General features: G+C 37.8%; 1 protein-coding gene across 1 annotated transcript in view; it reads right to left on the bottom strand.

The window, feature by feature from the left end:
- Window positions 1–17,378, bottom strand: part of LOC113074027 (glutamate receptor ionotropic, NMDA 2D-like) — a 59,089-nt gene extending 41,711 nt beyond the window's left edge. The window contains exons 1-2 of the mRNA XM_026246738.1: window positions 17,113–17,378; window positions 9,667–9,799 (exon numbers count right to left, since the gene is read on the bottom strand). The gene's annotated coding sequence lies outside the window, so the exon portion shown is untranslated. The remainder of the gene's footprint in view (window positions 1–9,666; window positions 9,800–17,112) is intronic.
- Between the last annotated feature and the right edge of the window lie 1,603 nt (window positions 17,379–18,981).

Here is an 18,981-nt window from a genome sequence, read left to right as displayed (position 1 = left end):
TTGCCCTTAAAGTCTGTGAGCTTGACTTTCTAAAGACAAGCTTAAAGAGTGGGCTGCTTTTGACTCTGGAACACAGAATTCAGCTACAATATCGACAATGAAACCAGACAGCTGTTCATGTGCTTCTTAAAAGCAATGAAAAGCTGTAAAGTGTCACCCAAAAATGAAAAATCTTGTCATAATTTACTCATCATGTTGTACCAAACCCCTATGAATGTTGAACATAAAAGAAGGGATTTTGAAGAATGCTGGTAATCAAACAGGTGATTTCCCCAATGACCCCATTGACTTCCATAATATTTCTTTCCCTTCTATGGAAGTCAATGGGGACCAACGACTGTTTGGTTGTTCAAAATATATTATTTTATATATAGCATTAGAAAGAAATTTTGGGGTGAACTATTCCTTTAAGACTGCTCTAAATTCCTCAATGTAATTTTATTCAATATGAATGATTGAAATACCCTTGAAATAGATTTGCAATATCGAAAAGGTAAAGCAAACATTATTCCCAATTTTTATAAGAATTTTAAAGCTTGTCACATCAGAAATTAGTGTGAAAGCAGACCAGGGGGGAACAACTGAAATTGGGTAAGGACTGAAGGAATCATTCAAAGTGTGGAAACACTTTAAGTCAGGCAATTTGGCAAGTCAGTGACTGTCTGGTGATTAAGACTCTGTGCTGATAACGCAGACATCACAAATGTGATTCTGGGCAGGACTGACACATAAACTGGGTAGTTTCTAAGTGAAGCCTAACACAATCAAGCCTTTCATTAAGACACTTAATACCATGTTGCTCTAGTCTAGGGAAACAGCTCCTGCCATATGTGTATATTGTCTTGCTAAATGAAAGCACACTGGCGACTAAACTTGTACATTGAAATGAAACACGACCAAGCACTTCACAATCATTTAGTAATTATTCTAATTATTATTATTGTTGTGACAAAGCAGCTGATGAAAGACAAAAATGAACTAAATGCTGCTAAACACAAGATATACTCCAGTCTCAGAACAATCCGCAGGTCTAAAATAATCAAACTATCACCCCACAATTGAACATGTCTAACATATTCAAATTATGCTAACAATTTAAATTATAAAATAAATACATGTAAATGGTATGTACAATTCTAAAGGGACAGTAATGCAATTTATACCTTCCCCTGTGGGGTATTGTTGTGTGAGTTCAATGTTGTTGAGTATGACGCCAATAAATATTTCGAAAAATCCGTTCAGGGTTGATAAGCAGAACTGACAAATTCTAAAGTGTGATGAAATGGGTCAAAGAGAAAATGTTTTAAGATTTCTGTACTATAAAAGCAGTATATGTTTTCTGCATGGTTACCACATCTTAGCACATCACTGCTCTCCAAATGTACTGTAAAGACTCAAGAAAAGTAAAGTGCTCAAGAAGCTTAATCAATAATCTCAAGCAAAGTAATCTTAAGCAAAATGAGTAAAATTATCATTTCTACAAAAAGATTCACGATATAACAACCCTAGTAAAACATCCTATGCAATATATTTATTTCATACCAAGTACACTTAAAATCCATTAACATATTTATTGACTTAAGATTGATATTAAGTTATAATTACACTTTATTTGGAGTATTTCCATATTGCATAATACAGATATCTAAAATTAGATATTTTTAAATGTCTTAAAATTGACAAAAAGTAAAAATAATAATTATAGTAAAAAATTCCACTGAACTCGTGATAGTCAGCACCATGTCACAAAGCAAGAGTGATAAAGAAGTGGCTCAAAGATCATTACATTGAAATTTTGGATTGTTTTGGAGCTTGACAGCCCCAGCTTCAATTCACCTTCAATATATGAAAAAAGAGAGGCAGGAAATTCTTAAAAACTCACATTTTGTGTTCTACTAAAGAAAATAAAAATCACACAGATTTGGAATGACAGGAGGGTGCATAAATAATGACAAAATTGCAGTATGGTTCTTTGAGTCTTTCAGAACTACGTCAAACAAGATAAACCGTGGAACTTGTCAAGGTAACTGAAGGGCGAAATAAGAGCAACTCGTCGCTTAACAAGCAGGTTCTTCTCAGTGTGGTTCAGCTTGAGGCACTAGCATAGGGGGCAGTAAATTTGTGGAGTTCTGTATACGACTGACTGACTCTAAGAAATTGACTGGCTTGGAATCCGTTCTCCTCATCACTTGCCAGCATGCATATAACTTGGCATATCCGAGAAAAACAGGATCTGTTCACAAAGCTAACAAGGATTTATAGCCTTTTTTAGTCACAGGTATTCTACTTCCGAAATTACACTCTTTTCAAAACAGCAATTTGTACTTCTGCAAATGTCTAAAGCTAAGTACAGTGCTTTGACAAGCTCTGGTTGTGCTTTTGGTAACCGCAGAGCATCCTTTTTGTCAAAGAAAAAAAGAGCTTTACTCACAGCTTTGGAAATTGCTGCCTCTTCGGGGCTTTTTCATGTTAATAATGCACTTTTAAATAATATTCTGTCTCTAAATGACATCTCTGGGATCATTCACTCTTCAGCTGTGCCCCCATCCCTCCACCTCACGAGGATTTAACTGCAGGTACATTTACAGCAGCACACTTTTATCAGTCTTGAATGACTATAAAAATCGTTCAGTGTTCATTCCTTCAGTGAACCCCTATAAAAATTCCGGTATGGCACTGTAGCATCTGTGGGGGGGGGGTTCGAGTAGCTTGCTAATTTCTTCTTACATGTGCAAGTTGCTTGTTGGGGGAAAAATAGAGGGCTGAACAGATGGTCACTTGTTCAGATCATAGGTCTGCAGTGCAGTGCTTTCCAGAGAAAAGCACTTATCTGAAATGACTCTCTTGGGGGAAAAAAGGAAAAATAAATAAATATATAAGAGATGATAATCCAGGTAGTCCCATGTCATGCATCAGCATCTGAAAAAGCCCACCATGAACTTCTTCCTTGTGATTTTCAATGTCTGGGCAGTATTGAATGCTGTATCTTTACAATCAAAGCTTCTTTTTTGTGAAAGGCCTGGATGTTGTGAAAGCCGCCATCCCTGCAGGTCTTTTTTGTTGTTGTTGTTGCTGCAAGGGATGTGGGTAGATCACGGTCTGCGTGGCGCAGCGCTGTCTAACATGCACTGCTCTGTGATTTGGACATGGTGATGAGTTATGGTGGAGTCCATGTTGTCTCATCTAACAGCGCGAGCCCTTCATCATTCACAGCTCATGGCGCAGGTTTTTAAAAACTTCTCTGGATGCATTCAACAATTTCTTCAAAGCCCATGTCTTACTGTAACATTCAGAGTGAAATCCATATATATATATATATATATATATATATATATATATACACACACACACATACAAACACACACATACACACACACACACACACTGAAAATAAAGGTGCCAGAGTGAACTGAGAAGCAATTTTAACAGCGACGCCATAGAAGAACCATTTTTGGTACCCCAAAGAAACTTTTAGTGAAGAAGAATCATCTTTTCCACTTTGTCACTCCAGGCTCCTTCTTGGCATTTTTTTTGGTTTATTTTTTAATCTTTAATATTAAATGGATTACAAAACGGTTATTTAGACTATTAAAATTACAAAATCTCTAAGAATATTTCACTGTAAGGGATTAAAAAATGGTTCTCCTATGACACAGATATTAAAAACCCTCTTTAGTTAATCCAGGTACCTTTATTTTTAAAAGTGATTTTGTGCAAAGGGAAGGTTCCCACTTCCAGAATGTTAAAGTTTCTTCATGGAAGAATACTTTCCAACAAAGAATCATTTGAAAACTAATTCTTATCAATGAACGGCAGGACTTAATTGAATCCAGTGGAATTTATTGGTTTGTGAAAAGTGGGTGTTACTTATAAGAATGGGGCCAGGTGGAAGCCGTCGAAAAATAAGAGGAATTGGCATTATCAAATAAAAAGAAGTCATTACAGAGATGGAGCAGTTTATTACATTTTGATGAAATAATACAAATAAATAAATAAACACTTTTTTTCCCTTTTGAATATCATGCATCAATGAATCATGCAAAATGTAAGCATTTATGTCTATCAAGCAAGTAAGGTGAATTCTGATTTCATGTTGACTTTAACAAAGATGGATCCCACTGCCCTTTCCAACAGTTCACAGAATATAAGACTATGAGTGATATTATTGTACAGTACAATGCAATACATGAGAAAATGTCCACCCACAAATGTCACTCATGTGTAGTCCACCACAGTTACCCGCACGCAAGTTTTAATGACATAATAATATGCAATATCTTTAAAACCTGCTGTTAATTACTTTGGATAATTAGCAGAGCAGAGACCCCATTCACTGAATACATTACAGAGAGGAACCTTGACGTAACTTGTCATCCCGTTGGTCTTGCTAGTGCAAAAGGGCACACACGAGTGCTCTCTAAGCCATGCAATAACCTTCTCTGTGGAAAAGGATTCTATAGTGAGGTGTTATCTTTGGATTCACAATCAAGCTGAAGATCCCCTCCCAACAAAAACATCCTCTTAGCTACACATTGCACAACCTTGACCCAAAAGAAAGGAGAAGAAAAGTGAAGAAAAACAAATTAAATTCTAAAAAGACGAACTGCTTTTCACGGCACTGCAGGGCCCCTGTTCTGACAGAGACGGAATTTCATGCAGCTAAAGATGGCTTCCTCTCACTCATGCCCAGCCTTGTCCCTCGCAACAGGGGTGACACTCCGTGCGCTACACTCTCCTAAAAAATACTAATTCATATGCCGATGTGCCAGTCCGCTTCAGGGGACCTCCATCCCCATTGCAACAGAAACTTACTTTAGAGTTTGTCTAAACACACAAACCCATCTTTACAGCGTTAAATAATATTTAATCACACATTTGTTTTGAATACGATAATGCCATCAATCGCACATTTGTTTAGCGTACAATAATTCCATCATTAGTTCACTTTCAGAGGCCCACCTTCATGAAACGAGATCTTCATTCAGTTTTCCACGCAGTTCGGCTCAAGTTCACCAGTGCAAGGAGTATGGAATTGCAATTTATTGCACCACAGACACATTACTTCAAGCATATTCTTCAAGCGCATGTCAGCAGATTGTACCTGAGAAGCAGCAAGCCCCAAAGCACAATGAAGTTAAAGGAGGCGAAATATAACATGATACATTGTTGGTAAAAGAACATCTCAGTTGATGCACTGGTGCAATCTTTTGTATCAAGAAAAGGATGACGTGATGAAAAAAAAGTATTGTTGTAAATGAGGTGATCAAAAAAATAAAAGAAAAAAAGGATGTTACAGTATCTGTGAAGCTCCAAGCATCCAAGCATATGAATCGACACATGCCGACCAGCTCTGCTGTATTCTGCAACAAGGGGAAAATAATCAACGGGCATCACTGTGACCTTGTTTCCAGTGTTCTTAACAACCATTTGGCTAATTAGATGTAGACGAGGCTAGGGAAAATGAGGGCGAAATTCAGCATGGCTGTATTTTACAGGAAATTACAGACTTCAAAAGGTGAAAGAGGTTGCGAGCTAAAGGAAAGAGTGAAAGCAAAATATATAGGCCACAGACAGGGAGGAACAGACATACCAAAAAAAAAAAAATTCAGCGAGTAAGGGGGAAAGAAACCATGAGAGGAAGAACAAGAAATATGAGGACAGACCAAGGACAGTAGGAAAAAGGTCTGATACAGGGAAGAAAAATAAGCAAAAATATGCTAAAAGTATGCTAACAAAACTCTGTTTCCTACCTTTCGTCTTGCAAGTGTTTCCTGTGTTTCTCACCAGGGCTTAAATGGATTCAGTATTCCTTCTTCTGTTTTTTTTTTTTTTAATATTGCAGTCTCATTTGCCTGAGCTAATGAGCTGATATTTAGCTGGCTCAGACACAGGCTCTTAAAGAGAGCTTCTGGGAATTGCAGGCCAGCCAAGGGCCTCAGGGCCCACTCCACCACGCAGATGGAACTCTCACACAGATCTGATACAGGGTCAGTCACTGGTTTTCAAACACTATATCATTTCAAATTTAGCAAAAAATGCACTCAACCACTTTCAGCATGTTGAGATTCCTTGCATAGCTGACATTACAGTATATCTGAGGAATAGTCATAAACAGTGCAACTCACTTCAGGCTTTAATGAACATTTGCTTTTTTTTCTAAATATGCAACCTTTAATTAAAACTGGGTGAATCTCACAAAATCTAGAACATGCCTAATTTATATTTCAAAACCAAAATGGAAAAAGAATAACATTTTGCATACATCAAATGATTAAAAAAAAAAAAATCAAGGCAACGCCCTAATGCTTATATCTAATGAATAAATAAATCAATTAAACTCTTTAAAAAGTACAACAGAAATTATATATTTAATGTATATTGCATATCTATTAATAAATTACAAAAGAGATATAGTTCTTAAATATACTATATATATATATATATATATATATATATATATATATATATATATATATATATTAGGGCTGTCAAATGATTACAATTTTTAATCAAATGAATCAGAATTTTCAGTGGATTAATCATGATTAATCACTATTTGCCACTACACCTGAATCCTAACCATTTTTTTTCTGAAATGCATACCAAAAGATAAATAACAGGACACAGATACATAATTTTCATGTATTGTTTCATCATGTGGTTCTTTTTTTCTGAATTTCAAAAGTTTAACATTTACTTAGATCAAATTTACCTGAGCACTATATCAAACCATGCCATTTAACTACAGATAGTGTAAGAGTTTTAGGTGAACCAGTGGTCAAATGTAGCCACATATCTATGAAATTATGGATAGAGAAACTCGAAAGAATGAACTCAGAAACAAAAACATGCGCCACAATCACATAAGCAGCACTCTGGGCACTCTTGTTTTTGGGAGGTGTTCATTTGCTCTGCCATAATACTTTAGGATCAATATTTTCACGTTGTGAAGGCTTCAAGTGCCAGTAAAACCAAGTAAAAATGCATATGCTTTCCCAAACAGCTGTAATTTTCGCTGCATTGCATGTAAGCGTTCTGCGCATGCGCAGTGTGAAACACAGGACGCTATAACATAGTAATCCTCAAATCTGGCTCGCGAGATCCACTTTCCTGCGAAGTTTAGCTCTAACCCTAATCAAACACGCATGAGTCTGCTAATCAGTGTCTTTAGGATCATTAGTAAATCACCGGCAGGTGTGTTTAATTGGAGTCTGCGCCAAACTCTGCAGGAAACTCGCGAGCCAGATTTGAGGATCACTGCTATAACAGGAAGAAGAAGCTCCAGCGTATCAACTACCAAAGTCATCTCTGTTTATCGAGCTTGGCATGAATGTATTTGAGAGTAACTGGGGTAAAACCTTAAGCTTCTTCGGTGTTTTCGTCGCGGCGCTCGCCGCTGTTTTTTACTATCTTGAGAATTCAGAGATCGACGAGACTTTCCTAACCTGAATATTTTGATGTAATTAAAAATTTGATGTAATTAACGACAAACAACTAATTAACGCCGTTAACGCGCTATTTTTGACAGCCCTAATATATATATATATATATAAAACCCGCTTTCAAATGGAGCGGAATTTAGTACACAGAGCCGTAATTCGCAGACAAGCTATGCAATATCGCGCCATAATCGCAGATGAATCGCATTTGTCTATGAAGGCGATATTGCATAGCTTGTCAGCGAATTGCGGTTCTATGTAGTAAATGTCACTCCATTTGAAAGTGGGTGATGGACATTTACTGCTAATCACAGAACCAGCTTTATTGACAAGACAAGCATGACAATCGCATGCGATTAATCATACAGCCCTAATATATATTAATTATCCCAATTAGGGGTGTAACGGTACGTGTATTCGTACCGGACCGTTTCAGTACAGGGCTTTCGGTACGGTGCACGTGTGTACTGAATGACCAAATGCAACATTTTGTGTGTGGAACATATACATTTTCATGTTTCCAGACGAACATATTAAGTGGCGGAAGTCTCCGCGTTCAGCGCAAATCTCGCCCTGCAGCTGATTCAAAGCATAGACAGTAAAAGAAATGGACACAGCAACCCCATTGGAACTCAACTGAGACAATTGAAGCCCATTTTTAGCGTTTTTTAGCACTTCCGTTTCTGACGCGCAGACTCAAACGAAGCTTAACGACGTCAGCAACCTGTCTGACAGATGTAGATGTTCTAGTAGCTGTGCGTGCGTTCATCCTGCAGAGACGGCGAGCTTGAGCGGGGAGTTCTTTGGCGTGAGTGAGCAGGAGTAAGTATTCTGATTAATTGTTTTGTATAGTATTTTAAAATGTAACGCCAGTACGCTATATTAAGTTAATTGCCTGCGAGCTTCTCCTCCTGTCTGTACGGTAATGCGACAGAGAGTCGAGTGGTTATGACGCAATCGTTAGCCTATTCTTTACAAAAACTGTTTCTAAGGGGCCATAATGTAACAAAGAAGGTAATGGAGCCCTTTATACATTGTCGTGTATCTTTAGAAATAAATAATAGACAAACAGAGTCTTTAAACGCCTCAGATGTAAAGGTTATTCGCTGTCAAAGTGACGCCAAAATGAATGGGAGTCAATGGGAATGCTAACGCAAGTGAAGTTCTGCGATAAGATGGTAGCACGCAGCCGACTTCAACTTCCGGTTGACTTCCTTGCCGCCTGATTCTAAGGCCGGTGACAAACTGGCTGCGTGGTGTGAGCATGGCATTTCTGCTGCATGTCAGTTGCGTGACAGCTGCTTCACGTTTTCTGTCTCTTTACACACCAGAATCGTGCCTGACGTGGCGCTGGCACGCTGCTGCTACTGTAGGTGTCACCGGCCTAAGGTTTTCAAAAGGTATCACGCGAGTGTGAACATCACTACAACTAGGAAAAAAACTATTGTAATTCAAACGCAGCTCCCGTCGGCATTTGAACAGACCTTTGCTTTTAATTCCGATCGGTCCAACGCAATAACGAAATCTGAGCAGGTCTAAAAACTGAAACTGTTGATGCTGCACTACACACTTTGGAAAAGTTAAAAATATTTTTTAAATATGAGCAGGCTTACAAGCTGGGATTGGTAATGCTGCACTGTAATCATAGTTATTTATTTATATTTTTCATTATATTTTATTATATGATATTGGTTTGAGACTGAGAGTATTTTATTTAGTGGAGAACTTTGCAGCAGTATTTTATTTCCTATTCTTTTTTATTTTATATATATTTTATTTAAAAGTATTTTTTTTTAAAGTGTAAACAAATTGTTTAAAAAAAAGCTTATAGTAATAAACAACCTGCAGTTTATTGTTTGCATTTCTTTCCCTTACTGTACTGAAAATGAACCGAACCATGACTTTAAAACCGAGGTACGTACCGAACCATGATTTGTGCATACCGTTACACCCCTAATCCCTATAACACATTAAAATTTGTATTAAAATCGAATAAGGCATTGTTTAAAATCATCATATTTGTGAAGAAACCAAAATCAAAGAAAAAAATTCCAACACTGCGGAAATTAATACATGATGAATTTGATATGAGCGAGTTCTCAGTTCTGGTAGTAAAATGTAGATTTTAAGCAACGGATGTGGTCAAGTATAATAACAACATATGGCAAATGCTTCATTACATAAATGAAGAATTCAACAAAGAAAGCTGTAAAATGATAACATTTACCACATCAGGCCACATGACTGCAATCTCCAAGGCTGCAGTCGATCATGGGGATGTCGAGTATAATAGAACTGTCCCTGATGACATCTACTAGTTATCTGTGGTGTGTGTGGGCCACACTGTGCCATTCATTTTTCTGATGAGAAAAAATACACACACAAACACACAAAAACACACATGAACATACATATAGTTAGATCTTCGCTGGAGACCGAAAGATTAAAAAATATGACTTAGGATCAATGTATTTTTAATCAATAAGGCTGTATTTTAAAGGTTAGGTTTGAGGTTGTAGTTTAGCTTTATGTTTGTTACCCTGATGCAAGTGAAACCGCACACTACACATGTTACTCTCCTTACAGGGTTGAAAATACCCAAATTGTAGTAGTTCAGTAGTAAACACATACCACACTGAGATTGCATGTAACAAATTTCCACAGCAAAATCTAGTAATATTATACACTAAAAAAAAGTTAAATTAAACAAACAAACAAAAATTCGAATTAAAATATTAATAATAATAAAACAAGGAGAAGGAAATAAATTAAGAACAGCAAGGGATTTGATCATGACAGTACTGTTGTTTGGTTAAAATAACAACATTAGCACTAGCTACTGCACGAACAGTCTTTTTGCGTCGCCTGATCCACAAATGCACATTTTAATTCCTACATGCACAAATTATGATAATTATAATTTAATACAAACTACAATATTTGGATATGTCTCTATTTGAACAAAATGCTGCACATTAATGTAATTCTTAACTCCGCAGACAGCGGTTGCACTGTTACTTTTATCGCCATGCTCTTCTTTACCCACTAACAAATGCAAAATGTATGCATGCTTTATAGATAACTAATTATGACTGCATTTTTAATAAATTAGCTGCACCCATTAATGGATTCTGCAGCTAGATTAGAGATACCATTGAACCTGGAACAGTGCCATCAATGAGTGTTATATCTTTGTTATGTTTGGCTGTAACATTAAATTTACTGATGGTCTGCCAGAAGCCTACCATCTCGGTTCGACGACCTGAAGCGATAACTTTCCTCGGCATCAGTGGAGCGGCTCATCTCGCTCACTGGTATATGAAACTGGCAGCTGCTCAACTAGAATTCCTATAAACTGAGATCTGGAAAAACCCAAATCACAAAGCATTCACTAAATGGACATATACATGAAGAAGACAAGATTTGGCACAATCAGTATGCACCCCAGTGTCTTCAAACTAAATGAATCTAGCTCAGACTTTAGTGATTGATGTGCTCTCCACTTTAAGCCTTGATTGACTGATGGCATTAGAGTGAGTAAAGCATGTTAAGATAAAGCCAACGTGGGTCACTCAGAATTCCAGCTCTGGTCTGAGTTTCTTGCAGCTTGACTTCACTATTGATATAAAAGTCATAAATTCAACCTTCACATAATCTCTGTTTTCATCCTGCAATCACATCCTTGTTTTTGAAGTCTTGTTGTCTCGATGCGGTCCCAAAAAAATTGCATCTCCAAGAATATTGTCCACATGCATCAACTAAAAACAACATAGTTCATGCACTTGGTATTCGTATTAGTCCCTGACCAGATAGCATTCCCAGGCTCAGAGATAACATTGAGGAACTGAAAAAAAAATGTGTACACAAAAGACAAATCTTGGTCATGTCGAATATGACAGCGCAGTTACCCTGTTGGCCAATGCACTTAAATGAAGATGGTGGAGTAATGGTCTGGGCAGAAACATCTGGCTGTGATGCTCTAGTCTGAGAGCATTGTTACGGCTAGAGGCATTGTTAGTGCAAAGAGGACTAAAGTAATAAAATGGCTGATGATAAATAATAAACAGAAAAGCATTGACAACACACCTGAAGGCTTATTTCATTACACAAGGACTCTGCACTTTATTAGAGTTAATGAGAACCAATCCCAGGGTAAGTGTTACAGTTGAACGCTTCGTAGTCACTCTTCTCATCCTTTGATACTGATGTCATTGGATTTATCTGTCAAATGGGCTTCTTCATCTTCAGTACAATCACTTTAAGTGTGGCTTTGACAAGCAAGCTGTATGGCTTCTGAATGCCAGCCTGACATATGTTCCGAGCTATAACAGGTTTAGGGAACTAGCTGGTAAGAAAGAAAAACAAAAAAAGAGGATTCCCAATTGTTTAGCACTTTATTTCTCTCAGCAATGTGATTAAAGAGAGAGCAAACAGGGACTTTTGTGAAAGTCTTGCTTCTCTGGATTTGTCCTTAAAAGAAAAAAAAAACACAAACAATCTCAAGTGTCTCCTTTAGTATTTCAAAGAGATCTCAACAATGTCACAAAATGCTCTCAGATTTACCCAGGAAGTCTGCCTTTAAATAGTGATGATTTCAATATGAATTTTCATTAATTTCTTCTGAAACCAAATGATCTGAGCTACATCCAAATTCATGCATGTACGTATGTGTGTAACCTTTTCTTTGTAAAGTTATATTCAATTTCAACCACCATGACAACATAAAGCCTAAAATTACTGTAAAAATAAATTTAAACAGCTTTACAACCCAAAAATTGGTCCCATTCCCTTCCAATGTAATCGTCTCACTGCAACCTTGATATATATATATTTTTTTATAAAAATAAATTAATAAAATTGAGGCTTAAATAATTTTGTGGTAATAAACAAATTAACTACAAATAATTTTGCTTAACGTGTACCTAAAATATTAATTTACAAAAATCTGAGACCAAACAATAAAAATTTCCTATAGACGTCTATTTTTTTTTTTTGTACCTCAGCAAAGAACACATTTACCATAAATTGATAAAACATTAGAAAACAGTCCTGTCCAAAACAAAGCAGCCTCTTGTCATGAATATGTAATAAATTAATGCTTCCTCCTTGAGTTAAAAAATGAAAAGACCTGAAAAAAAAAAAAAATCATCCATTTCATCAAACACAAAGCTGTATCCCACTCAGGAGACAAAATAAAAAAACCTTGCAAAGGTGAGGTGCTTAATTTGAATCAGATCCCAAAGCCCAGTGGGTTGGAGAAGAGAGTGGAGCACCAAAGAGTAAATGTGACAGTGACAGCAGCAAGCCATATTGCCCTACGCTGAAAATCCCATCTGTGGAGGCCCCTGAGATGTAATTTAAATTGCTTGCGGGGAGCCAGTTTCTGTCTTTCTCTCTCGGGGGAAAGAGAAGGAGGGAATCCCTGCAAACCCCACCCTACCACCTTCCCGCCTCCACAAGATATCATGTCAGATTAATTCAAACCCAGGATGAGCTTGGCTGGCTTTGGTTTCAGAGGCTCTGGACTCCAGAGCTCAGCCTTCATCAAGCACAAATACACAGATAAAATGTTGGTTTGCATTGGAACAAAAAGAGACTTACAATCAATGGCCTGAGAAAAAACAACAACATTCATGCCTGTCCGATAAGCAAGGGTAATTTACGGCTGATTTCAAAGCCTGATGTTAACAGAGTGCAAAATAGCACTTCGCCCTCATTCCCTTTTCACTAATGTACTTACTTAGATGAGCAATCAAGCCCAGCGGACAAAAGACAAAGACATTTCGACCACATATCTTACTTGAGACGGGGGGACAAAACTCAATGGGAATAAAGTTCAAACTAAGGCAACATATGAGAGTAGTGCACTTTCTGGAATCGAATTAAAAATCAGATGAATAAATACATGTGGGGAGACTCTTTTGGTATTAAGAAGGAAGTGTGGAGCTATCCATTCACAGTGATCAGAGCACATCGGAATCTGGGTGAGATACTTCAGGGGGTGGAGAAAAGACCGGTGGGAGAGAGCGTGTGGAACAATGCTGGCAACCTAGTGCAGGACCATTAGACAGAAAATGTCTGTTGCGCATTAGAAAAGACTGTGTTTAAATATCATGTCACTCTGTCACGGTACAGCGGGGGTCTGAGTGTTTTTTCTCAGCCAAATAAAGCAAAAACAGGAAATTGAATAGCTAAAAGGAAAGCTGAAATACAAGTCGGAAATAGATGATACACTGAACTTCACTTCATTAAATGTTTAATTTCCATTTTTTGGGGGGTTCAACAATCAAGGGTTTGATTAAACTATATGCAATATGGTGATATTTGCACTTTCTGTGGCAGTCACAAGGTTGTCACTGAGTGTAACATAAAATGATGGAAGGCTTAAGCTATTTGGAATTGTGGCTTTGTTGCACCATTGACTTCCTGTCACATGCCTTTGAGGTTGACCTTGCGGAAGAGCCAAAACCCTGCCTTGACATAAAGTTGGATCGAAAATCAAATGTATTGTTTTCTGAGAGTATCCTGGGAGTGTGAACGACACTACAATTTGCCTGTGGACCGGAGTTTATAAAAAAAGGTAAGAATAAGGTGAAACCACATCACTGAGACAGTGACTTCCATTATTTAAAAGCTACATGTGCACAATGAGGGCTTCCAAAGAGTTTGGTGCATCACACTGAGCATAATAGCACTTCACTTAACTACATTTATTCTTGTTAGCCGCAAATGGACAATGTCTGCTCTCCTTGGTACATCTATAATGTTGAAATATGAAAAGAAAGACAAATCTCCTCAGTTTCGCAGTGGGCCAGCCCCAGGCATCAGTAAGTTAAAATATATCACAGACATAAACATCTTGCACTTTATGTGCTTCAAAGCCAGCAGTTTTGCAGCTTCAGCGTCTTCCCTGGTAGCATACACAGGGTTTTTTTAAAAAAGGAAAATGCCTGCTATTTCCAGATGCAGCCAGGGCCTGAGTTGTTCCTCCCAGTTATCTCACTGCTGAACAGTGTGAAGACAACATCAACAAACAGGAATTCTCAAGGAGAAGAACAGGAAAAGCAGGATGCAGAGCTGCTAAAATCATTAGCACTCTAGTTCTCAGAGAAGCTGTACTGCCAAGATTTCAAGTCTCACTTTGCATAGCGATGTTGACAAATCCTATGGTACCGAGTAATGCCGACTGCTACCATCCTCTTAATTTAGATTCAATTCCAGTGTTATATGCCTATGAGTTTTCAGACTGTAGAAACTGAAGGATATAGAAGTTATTTTATACCACCATACCACGGTAAAAAGGTTTGACCAGCCTTTAATGGATCCGCTTACAAAATTAATTTACCTGTCCCATCTAACTATTTAAATAATAGATATATAAATATTCAGTATCTTTGTGGATTTTAGAAGCCCATTTTTGGACACCTGTTGAGACATGTCGTGGAATATAGAGAGGCTAATATCTTCTATATCTCTTTTTTGACATTTAATTAAGTTTAAAGGTCAAGGTAAGTCCTTCTGGGGGGGTTTCGGGTATGATTAAAATCTATTGTTTAACGTACTACAGACTCAAGGCAAATACAGGTGTATTCTGTCGGGGCCTTGAAAAGAGTATCCACACCCTAATCCGGCAAAACACTCCTGTTCATCACACAATTAAATGATGTACTGCAAAATATAAGCACGTCACACAAGTGGTTGAAAATCTAATTAAAATTATTTGTTAAAAAAAATTTAATTTATTTTTTCAAAGATGTCAAAATATGTTATTTTAATTCAGTTCTGTCTCAAGATCAGATCTAGAGACCGCCCTGCCACAAAAAAATAAAAATAAAAAATCAATGATAATGTAGTCACATTTAAACTGCTCTGAAGTCTTGTGAAAAGATATCAGTCAGTCTCAGTCTTGTATGCTGGATGATGTAACACAGCTCTGATGCATAGACATGACAGGGCTGGACGTAGGAGGTGGCTCCTCAGAACAGCTGGGGTCTGGCAAGCACCAAATCCCATAGGGATGGGGCTTGAAAAGGCAAGGGGAAAGCAGGACGCAGTTTGGCTTCTCTCTCACTTTCTCCCTGGGATATGCCTTTTTAAGACATCTAGGCCAGCTTCCTGTTGGTCAGTCGTCCCAAAATGCCCTCAAGCTGCGCTGCTTCAACTGAAGCATGTGAAGGTTTTTTTTATTTATTTGTGTGTGTGTGTGTTTATATGGTGGGTGGTTATGTTCTTGGAGTCAACAACTATAACCTGGGGAGGACTCTGAAGAAGCAGCAATCTCTGAGACAGACCAAACGGTGAACCCCTCCTCCAGTATCACCGGCACCTTCCTGCCATCTTCAAACCTGTCAGCCCCCTTTAGGTGGCTCCTGCAAAAACATGGCTTTCCCATGGGGAATCGTCTAAGACTGTCAAACCAACTCTAATGCCTCAGACAGGTCACCAGCACAACTTCAACGTTTAGGAAGGAGGTGGCTGAAGGCTTTGTGAAGTACTGTCAAATACACTGAGTACCCTATATAAAACCTGGATATTGAGAGCTGGGTGTGAGAAACGAGTAGAACAGCAGCCGCACCAAAAGTAATTGAACCTAGGACCCATAAGACATTCATAGCAATGCATATATTTGCAGTAATGTTAAGCCCGCTGAACAATAAAAGTCAGCTTATTGCTCCTAACACATGCAGATTTCTTGGATCTTGATTGCCCAGTAACAAGTGGCACAAAAAAGGAGGCAATCTGAGCTACAAGAAAGAAAGCACCTCATTTAGGCTACTGAACTGGCACGCTGGCTCTGATATTACAGACTTAATGAAATGAATTGGATGGATTCTCGAATTGGAAAAGCATTACATTCATTAAACACTATACTGTGACGTGTGACCTATTTTAATATGTTACAAATCTAAAACAAACTATATTCCTGTGAGTTTCACCAATGACACCATTACTGTGTTTAATGTGAGGAAAAAACACGTTTTGAAAAAATAAAAAATAAAGCTTTAAATGTCGCGGTATTTTTGCATTTGGCGGCTACACACAACATGACGAAAACTGATTAATCATTTGATCGCAACTCAAACAAAAAGCACAAACCACTGCATTAAAACTGCAGTTTTCACATGAACGTTAACAGTTATAGGCCTATATAAGACTATTTATAACAGTATGTCAAGGAAATTCGCGAGACCACTTGTCAGACAAAACACTGGAATACAGAATGGCTGTACATACGTGCTCTCCTCCGTGGACTGCTGCTCTCCGGGAGGAAGCATGCTAGGATTTACCCATGTCTGTGTGATAAAGTTAAGACGCTATTCTTGAGCCCGTAGGGTAAGAGTCACCCACTATCCTATATGTGCTTCGGATGTCTAGGTGATAGTCGGTTTAGTTGGACAGCGAGAGCGAGAGAGAGAGAGAGAGAGAGAGACCTTTCGTTATGTGCACGCGCATCAATGACAGAGGGGTCAAACCCCTCGCGCACCGGCCGGTTGTCTCCTATCCATCAATGTGGATATGCGCACGAGACACAGGAGCGATCAGGCGCTGACGCAAAAGCGTGTCTCGCGCTTGTCCCTTTTGCCGTTTTGAAGGCACAAATCCTTTGAGGACTTGACCAAACACCCCACAAGAAAGCAAAAAAAAAAAAAAACAACACAACCAGCATACTCACTGTTTTTCAGGATCCAGACGCTCTGCTCTCCCTGCGGCACTTCGTCACTTGTATATCCATTCCACTGCTGCCCATTTCCACGACGTTTCCACCCAGTATGTTACTGAGGTAAAAAGAAAAAAAAAAGAAAAAGAAAAAAAAACGTACAAAAAAATTTGTACGCACACACAGTCTCGACCTCTCTTTACTCAGCCTGCCTACATGTTGCTGACTAGCTCTCTCCCACCCTCCTTACCTCCCCCCTCCCCTCTCTCTCAATCTCTCTCTCTCACTCACTCAGTCTCTCTCTCCAGTTATTTTGTTTAAATTCAGTCACCTAGCAACCTCTCACTCTCTCTCTCTCTTCCACTCGCGCGACACGTGTTGAATGCTAAACTTGCAGTTGTGGACGGTTGCAGGAATATTTTAAAAACGCCTGTGCACGCGCCGCAGGCTTATCACTATGCAATCAAGATAGTTATTATAGCCAGCTTCCCCACACGCCTGCTCCCGTGCTTTAAATCCAGCCGGGATCGTTCCCGCTTTTCCCCCCCCCCCCCCCCCCCAACTTCAGCGTCTAGACGCCAAAGCGGAAGGAGAGCACCAGAGATATAAAACGCTTGATCATTACGACCAAACTGTTCTCTGACCTAGGATTATCCGTTGCTTGCTGTCATTGTGTTCCACAGAACGCTAGCAAAGTCATTTTTATAAATCGTTAATTTGTATCAATCCTTCATGGGGTTTGCCTGGCGCAAGCAGAAAATGTGAGATATATTGAGAGCGTAGCAAACTCTTGAGGATTTTTTTTTTTTATCGTACTCCTCCTACCGAGCCGGTCATTTTGTTGTCCTCTGCTGGACATCTGGGTGTTGAATGCTGCAGAGAACGTGAGTGCTCAGCACTCTGCTGTCCTGTCTGAAGGTAATCACTTTATGCTGTAGATGTGACAGACTGGGAGATGCAGCAGAGCGCGTTCGTGTGACTGGAGATCCGGTGTGCGATTGAGCAGAAAGGTGTGAGTTTGTCCAATTGAATTTCATCTGGCCACACCCCGCTGGACGTTGAATTGAATTGACAGGAAGATACATTTATTTAATTGGAATAAAAAGTCAAAAAGAAAAGTTATATAAAATTGTATTAAATACACTGATATACAAATATATAGCCTATTAAATACAAATTCCATCTGTTGGCATTTCAAACCTTTTTTAACACTGCAAAAGTGTTTTAAAATTTTACACCCCAAAAAAGCAGTAACATTTTACTATAAATTTTCCTTGCCTTATATGGTAGAAAGTAGAAATGGTATATTTCAAACATTATATTTAAATGTATATTACATTTTTTCTACATAATTTTACTTCAGATTTATATTTTTAAAAATGTACAGTGTATCTGTCTGTATATCAGTGCTATATTATATCATTAAGATACTATTATAATTGTATTCATATTTTGAATGAATAAAAGTTTTTATTTGAATATTTTATGTTTTCAGTTGAATTTTAAAGTTTTAGTAATTAGTTGTTTTTGGAGTTTTTTTAGTCTCTATATTCTTTATACATTTTTTATTTCAGTTTTAGTTATTATGGTGCATTGTGTTTAAATAATTTAAAGTGAGAAATTGTTGCTAAATGTGCTAAATAGCTAAAGTATTGTATTTATATATTTTTTTAGTTTTTTTTACTTCATGCTTTTTTTATTTCATCTATCTATCTAACTAGAAATATTTCAGTCTATTTATATCTCTTGGTCTATTTGTAAAACTGCTGTTATTTAAAAAAAAAAAAAAACAAACCTGTTAAGCCAAATGTTTGTCATGATGAACTTTTCTTTTCTATTTAAAATTATATGAATATTATATTGCTGCAGTTGTGTCAGTTCTTT

The sequence above is a fragment of the Carassius auratus genome, unplaced genomic scaffold, assembly GCF_003368295.1.
Source record: "Carassius auratus strain Wakin unplaced genomic scaffold, ASM336829v1 scaf_tig00013472, whole genome shotgun sequence".
Taxonomy (NCBI): domain Eukaryota; kingdom Metazoa; phylum Chordata; class Actinopteri; order Cypriniformes; family Cyprinidae; genus Carassius; species Carassius auratus.
The sequence above is the reverse complement of the archived record's forward strand: the minus strand, read 5'-3'. Positions and strand labels throughout refer to the sequence as shown.